We start from the raw sequence: 7533 nt of genomic DNA, 5'->3' as shown, positions 1-7533 counted from the left end.
TATATTTCCCTTCCCATTTTAACTCTTACAAGCACAAAAAGGCAGGAAGTTAGCGCTCTGCCCTGCTCCCCTCACGGGCCTCTCCCCTGCCTTTTTTCCAGATTTATTGCACTTCTGGAAAATCTAATAATGCATAAGGAATCAGAAGCCACAATACTGGAGCTGGGGACCAGCACCATTCTCTCAGTCTGGTCTAAACTGGACATCTGTTGGTTCAATCCTTGTCCTCCATACCAAAATTTACCAGTAATCCAACAAAGTAGCACCATACAGAATAAAAACTTTAGCCTTTATTGCCCTGCAAAACAGTAACTAATTTCTACCGTTTATTGGCTGAGATGACAAGGTGCAAAAAACGGGTCAATAAAGCAAAAGTGCACTGCTTTCAAGTTAAAACACTTGCCAATTTTTTCTAAGATGCAATATTGGATAATAAACATTTTCATATTTGAATCCTTATCCACGCTACATGAAATTGTCTTGATAAAGAAATCAGTTTAAGCATAATCTTAGCTTACTCTTGCTATTCATTTTTTCTGAGCATGTCATAATGCTAAACCGCAGACTTCTTATCAGAAGAAGCCAGTCTACAGAACTGCTTGAGCTAGTGTGCCCCATTCTGTGTTTGCCAACACTAGAAGCATTACTACAATTTTAACATAGGTAGCTAAATTATGTATTAACTATGGGTTTTTTTCCCCGCTTTTACAAGCTATGCCTTATTAACTGTATTTACCATAATCTCCAAGGTGGATGTTTCTTCACCTAAACCATGATGATACTTTCAGTACCACTGTTTTGGTATACTCTTGTCAAATACTCTTATCTGACAACAAAGAGTTATTTGTGTATAGACTGCACACAATTTCACAAAACAATTAGCTATTAACTATATTTTCTCCTTGTGTTTTTGGGTTTGGTTTTTGTTGGTTGGTTGGTTTTTTCCATTTAATTTCTAATATATTCTAGTGAACATCAGCTGAATCTGTTCTGCAGTCTAGGGAAAATGGTCAGATATGAATACACTCCAATTTCAATGCCTATTCTGGAATGTAAAACTCCATAGAACTACAAAATAATAGAAGTCTTACTAATACGATTTCACAACACTGTTTTTAAGGCCTGTACATGTGATAAAATTATTGTTTACAACTAAGACCAATGAAAAAAAAGAATTTCATTCTTGAAAAAAAAGAAGTTGAGATTCTGAAATGTTTTTGTACTCGTGAAGAATGGAAACAAGACCTTCCTTAACATGAAACAAATCCTTCCATACTTAAATACATTAAAAAGGAAAAATAATCTATTTTTGGCAAATTATGCAGATCCTAAGTATCACCTGCCTGAAAAACAAATAACCAATTGTCTACGCTTTTCCTCCTTCTTCGTCTAAAATTCATCTTAATCTCTTTTATTCAGAGCTGTTCCTCTGTCCCTTCATTACCAAATATTCCCCACATGCATCTCTCAACAACTCCTGTTTCAAGACAATGGTAGTCTGGGACATATAAAAAGCATTAACGTAGATGAGAGATATATGCTAAAACAGTTAGTTAAAACCATTGGCGAAGAAGGCTTACAAAGATTTCCAATCTTTCGTTGTTTGCTGGCTTATCTGTATTGCACATGAAAGCATGTTACAAAACTAAGGATCTTTCAAAGTTACAGCCTTTAGCTTAGGTTCTTATCATACAAAAAGCATGAAAATAAATACAGAAGAAAACAGAAAAAAATGTGCCCCTTCCATACCTAGGGGAATTGTTCAATAATGGACAACAATTATAAGCAGAAAATAGACTAAAAACCTTTCAAAAGACTGTAATTAAAAGGCAGGGAAGTTTCTTAAATTATGTTTCTTCAATCACAGTATTTCAGATGACTTTAGCTACTATCTAGGCTGACACAAAGTTAAATTAGATCCTATGTAAACAATACGTCATGCACACTACCATGAAAGCCACAACTATTGCTAAGTTTTACGTCCAGTGAGACATCCTTAAGACGGCGAGACTTCCTGCAGAATTGCAGACTTTGCAGCTGCCTAGAAATTATTCTGTAGACAAATCAGAAACGCTTCCTCTCTCTCTCACGCACAGAACAGCTTTTCGTTCATAAAGTTAGTGTACACCACATTCCCAGCTGCTTTAATAACCTGTTTCATGTCAAGCTCCTGTCACCCTGGCCTTCCCAGCTTCCCCTCATCCTCATTACTTTCCCTTATAGAAGCCTATCAAAAATGCTAGGAATATGCATATTAATGCACATGTTCTTCAATCCTCCTTTCGCTCTCCTTCCACATAGATATGGGGGAAGGGAAATTACATAATTTGTTTATGTTTGGTGTTGTCAGATGGAGTTTTAAAAATTCTCTTTGATCTTGTGTTCAGAACAGGCATGATCTATTCCCTAAACCACTAGTAAATGTATATACACTTCAAAATATGATTACAGGTATTACATAAATTAAGGTATTGATTGTAAAACATCCAATTACTCATTGCAAGAACGGCTTGTTCTCCCGTCACCCCACCCGAGCACATTATTAAGGAGAAAGGATACAAATCTGCCCTGCGGGTTCAGCGCTCTGGGCTGTGATCCTATCAAGCCTCAGAACCTCATGAAGCTTGGGCTAGGTCAGTCCTTGGAAATCCCCCACCCAAAACAAATCCAGCTGCTGTCCCACAAAGCAGTGATGGTGACTCAGTAGGCAGCATGTGTCTCACTGAGTCACTACCAAACCAAGTCTCCTCAGCAGAACTATTAACCTTTCAAGAAAAATCAGACCTATGTACGTGTATGTGGAGAATTGTCAAAGGAATTTAGAATTTGAAGAAGCATCCCACTTTCTTCCTGACAGAAGGTAGAAATATTAAATAAATTTCCAGGCAGAAAAAAGCCCAATTGCCATCGAAACAGAGACACTATATCCAACTGGAAGAAAATTAATAAAATATGTATTTCTGTATTTTCATATCAGTGATTAAATGAGAGGCTGGAAAGGGTAAAGTGCAGAGCTGCTTTCTGCTTTGACTTTTCTATGTAGAGTGTCACTGAATAGAAATATTTCCAGAAACTAATGCTGTGGGATATATTTTTAAGATACTTCTCATAGCAATCCTTTCCGATTTTCTGGTCTGCAGAATGTGACATTTTTCTTTTAATAGATAACTGATGGTTCTATCTCGCAGCTGTTTGCTCTGACATCTTAGCTACCATGTTCTAGCATCATTTTATGCTGACTGATGGCAAAACATAGGAAAAGTGCACACTGCCAACACCAGAATATACATCCAAATTTCCTCATATATCCTTGTAATAATCCTGAACGTCAATCACATTTAGTAGCCTCAGAAATCTGGGCTGTTCAGCCAATTGTTATTATCTTTTCAATTTACCCCTATTACACAGCCCAGTCACCAAGCCTAGCCCACAGAAATACTTCTTTAATGTCTCCAGAACTGACCTGTGAAAAGAACAAGAGGCTAGAAAGGCAGTCAGTGAAACAACACTGAGCTGCAGTAGTCTACTGACAGGCAGGTTTACAACGATTTACTGCTCAAGTTCACACAGTCAATGCAGACTCCACTGTAGTCCAGCAACTGGAGAATTGTAAGATGGTTACATACACGGATTTCTCCTAAACTGTGTTTCTTTCATGTCAGTACTCAATATATGCGATAAAGCAGAAAGTCTTAGTGTAATTGGTCCCTGAACATTCTCTTCAGAAGAATGCAGACTCCATGAATACTGTTAACATAAATGAGTACCCATATTTTAATCATCTGCCAGCCTGAATTCCTCCTCCTCCACAAGTGTATCTAAAACTCATTCTAACACTAACCATGAGAAACTAGTTCATTCTACTTACAGAAATCTAAAGGTAAGTCTGGACACAATTAAGATTCAGGTACAACCTAGAAGTAGATCCATGGCACTGCCCACGCATGACCTCACAAAAAAGTTTTGTGTAAAGACACATCAACACTGTGCTTAAAAAAAACCAAACAAAAACTCTTGTAAAGTGCTCAAGGTCTAGATGATGAAAAAGCCAAAATATGCATTAAAAAAATGTTAAGAAATTAAGCCCAGAGTTAGAAAAAAAGTTTAGATATGTAAAGTCAGATTTGGGCACCTAAGCAGAAAATTTAAATTCTTAAATGACATTGGTTCTCAAGGTTGGAAGGTATTTGTGCTAGATATTTAAGCTTCCCCCACAAATACATTTCTTGAAAGGGTTCAGTCTTGAAAAAGGTGAACATCAGCACCTCTTTCAAGTCTAAACTGTCAGTCAAATCCATAGCACATCAGGCTCTACATAAAATGTACCAGCAACCACAGTTTTGACTCAGAACAATAGTTCAGCTGTTAGAACATTAACACAGGACAGGGGAGATTCGAATTTCATTATCTCTCTGCCTGAGGGAGTTCAAACTAAGGTGTCCCACTGTGGGGAGAAGACTCCATCTACCAGGCTGCAGACTGGGATGACAGCATTCTCCACCCATTCTGTTGAAGCAGTACCACTCCTCACAAAATAATTAACAATTCATTGGATGAAAGAAAGAAAGCATGAGTGAGCATGACTTTTTAACTTGAAAGTGGTGCTCAAGATGCCAAACAACCTGTGTTCTACATTAGCAATGGTGAGATAAAGTATGCATTAAACAAAATCTTTGGAGTAAGAGTTGGAATCTAAGTCTTTCTTCTGGGAGGAATCATGCAGCATACCAAGAAAGGGATGTCTGCTTCGAGAACACCGTCACACATTATTTTATAGTGTGTTGGTTCTAGGCTTTCACATTTCTTACTGCTTTTTCCTTCTTATAAAGACTATCAACCAATAGCAAAGTAAATTATATGAACAAAATTTTCAATGAAAAAGTATCAAAACAGAATTTTTCCATCCTGTACCTCTTTTCCATTAAAACTGTATTTTCAGTAAGTAATGGAAACTTACTGAAAGAAAAAAATGAACAACAACAAAAAGTTGAACGTCAAATTTCTATGATTAATGCCTGGTTTGCTCATATTTACTTTTAAGAAAAAATAAAAAGCCATGTCTTATTCTCTATTCAACAATGCAGAAAGTATTTGAAACGCTACAGTCAGATTAACATTGGAAAAACTAATTATTCTGATACCAATGTAAAATGTGTAACTTCACTACTTGTGCTCTTACAAAGTTGCTAGATGGCACAGTAATACAGCATAAAGTATTATATGCAAGTTAAAGACTAAATACAAGGATATCAACAACATGAGTTTCAGAATTACAGTTATTTTAGGATGCAAACATTCTGCTTTTGAGATTTCAGTTATTGTTACAAATATATGTATTACATACATGTACTGGGTTTTGACTGGGATGGAGTTCATCTTCTTCATAGCAGCTCCCGTGGTGCTACGTTTTGGGTTTGTGACCAAAACAGGGTCGATAACACAACAGTGCTTTAGTTATTGCTGAGCAGCACTTATACAGCTTCAAGGTCTTTTCTGTTTCTCACTCTGCCCTGACCGCGAGTGGGTCAGGGGTGCACAAGAAGTTGGAAGGGGACATAGCTAGGAGAGCTGACCTCAACTGACCAAAGGGGTATCCCGTGCCGTATGACGTCATGCTCAGCAATAAAAGCTGGGGAAAGGAGGAGGAAAAGGGGGAACATTAAAGAGTTACAGTTTGTCTTCCCAAGTAACCATTATACGAGACGAAGGCCTGCTTTCCTGGAAAGGACTAAATAAACACCCTCCTGCCAATGGGAAGTAGTGCATGAATTCTTTATTTTGCTTTGCTTGTGCACACAGCTTTTGCTTTACCTATTAAACTGTCTTTATTTCAGGTGAAGGGCTTTCTCACTTTTACCCTTCTGTTTCTCTCTCCCATCCCACTGTGGGGGAAATGAGTGAGCAGCTGTATGGAGGGCTTAGCTGCCTACGAGGGCTAACCCACAACACATAATATAAATATTTATACGTACATGTATGCATATACATGAATTGAATACTCTAGATATTTCTAAATTCATATTCTATTCGCATTCTAAGAATGAAGTAGCTTCGCAGAGTCAATAAAGGTGGATTAAATATGATTGGAAGATACCATATTAAATAGAGTGTAGAGGGTGGAGTGCACTGCATTGGTGTTAATTTTTTAAATATTTAATCAAAAAGCTGCTGTCATCAGGCTTGACCTTTAATCCCAATATTTTATTCAGCATTAATTCATAAGAGGTTCTGACTATTATGACAACATTCTAAAGAATTAAACAGTCACAGCAGTTTACAGACACTTCACAGTTTATGCATCTACAATGCATTTCTCAAAGCCTTTGGTACATTGATTTGAAGGCAATCAACCAGGAATTCAGCAATTGCACGTACCTTAAGTGTTCAATCCCATAGTTGTTGATAGGAATGAAAGGAACTCCACACCTCAGGATCAAAAGTTCATGGAAAACGGGAAATGAGAGAACAACTTGCTACTGTCAACAACAAGCTTCCTATTCTATGGCAAAACATTAGGAAGCAAGTCATATATACCCAGTGTTCTTCAGATACAGTTTTGTAAACACAGCACTCTCGATAGATGGGCAAGCCTTAAACCCAAATTACGCTTACATACTATAAAGGCAGGGGCTGGGTCCCTTTTTACATGAAGATAAGAACATGTCACATGAGACTACATAAAGGTCCATCATCAAAACCATCCTTAGTTCTTTAGACAAATACCAGTAAGAGGACACTGAACAAAGGAAGAAAGGAAGTCTGGAAAGACAAAGGTTTTATAAACCGAACTCTAGCAAGGAGTTCTCCATACTGCACCTCACTCCTGGGAGATGAGGTTGTAAGGGTGAAGTTTTCTTCCTGGAAGAAGGTTACATATGTCTTGAATTGATTAACTCAAGGGGAAGCAAGGGGAAAAAAAACCCAAACGGTCTTCAGACAGCAGCTTACATATTTTCTAAAACAGAAGAGAAGCTTTTCACTAGCATCTCCAGAAAACTTCCACTGAGTAGAACACAATAAGTTATCAGGCAGTAGAACCAGTTCCTGGTCACACTGAAAGAACTTGGAATTGAACCATATTGGACAAATTCTGAATAGTGGTGGTCTTCAAAGGAAACACCAGCAAAGAAAGTATGAATGAGTGATCAACTCTGAACACCTATGACCTCACCCATCACTTTTTTCTTTTTTTTTTTTGCGTATTTTATACCCAGTCAGAGTTTTGTCATCACATATTAATCCATCAGAATTGAGATGAGAGAAAAATCCTTGGAAGGAACCAGAAATGCAATTCCCAAATATTTTGAAGATGTTAAGCAGTACTTTTTGTCTTCCTCCTTAAACTGTAATTTACCCAAGTCTGTAAACAGTCTACCTATCGTCTACAGCCTGCTAAGCCAAACAGCCACAAAACTTTTATTTGTTAAGCAAGAATATATTTGACAAGACGCATGTCACAAAGATGCCATTATCGAAAGGAGATTTTCAAAATGTATCACACACGTAGGTCCCCCGATCCAAATAATTTCAAGA

The sequence above is a fragment of the Cariama cristata genome, unplaced genomic scaffold (assembly GCF_000690535.1).
Source record: "Cariama cristata isolate BGI_N322 unplaced genomic scaffold, ASM69053v1 scaffold2639, whole genome shotgun sequence".
Taxonomy (NCBI): Eukaryota; Metazoa; Chordata; class Aves; order Cariamiformes; family Cariamidae; genus Cariama; species Cariama cristata.
The sequence above is the reverse complement of the archived record's forward strand: the minus strand, read 5'-3'. Positions refer to the sequence as shown.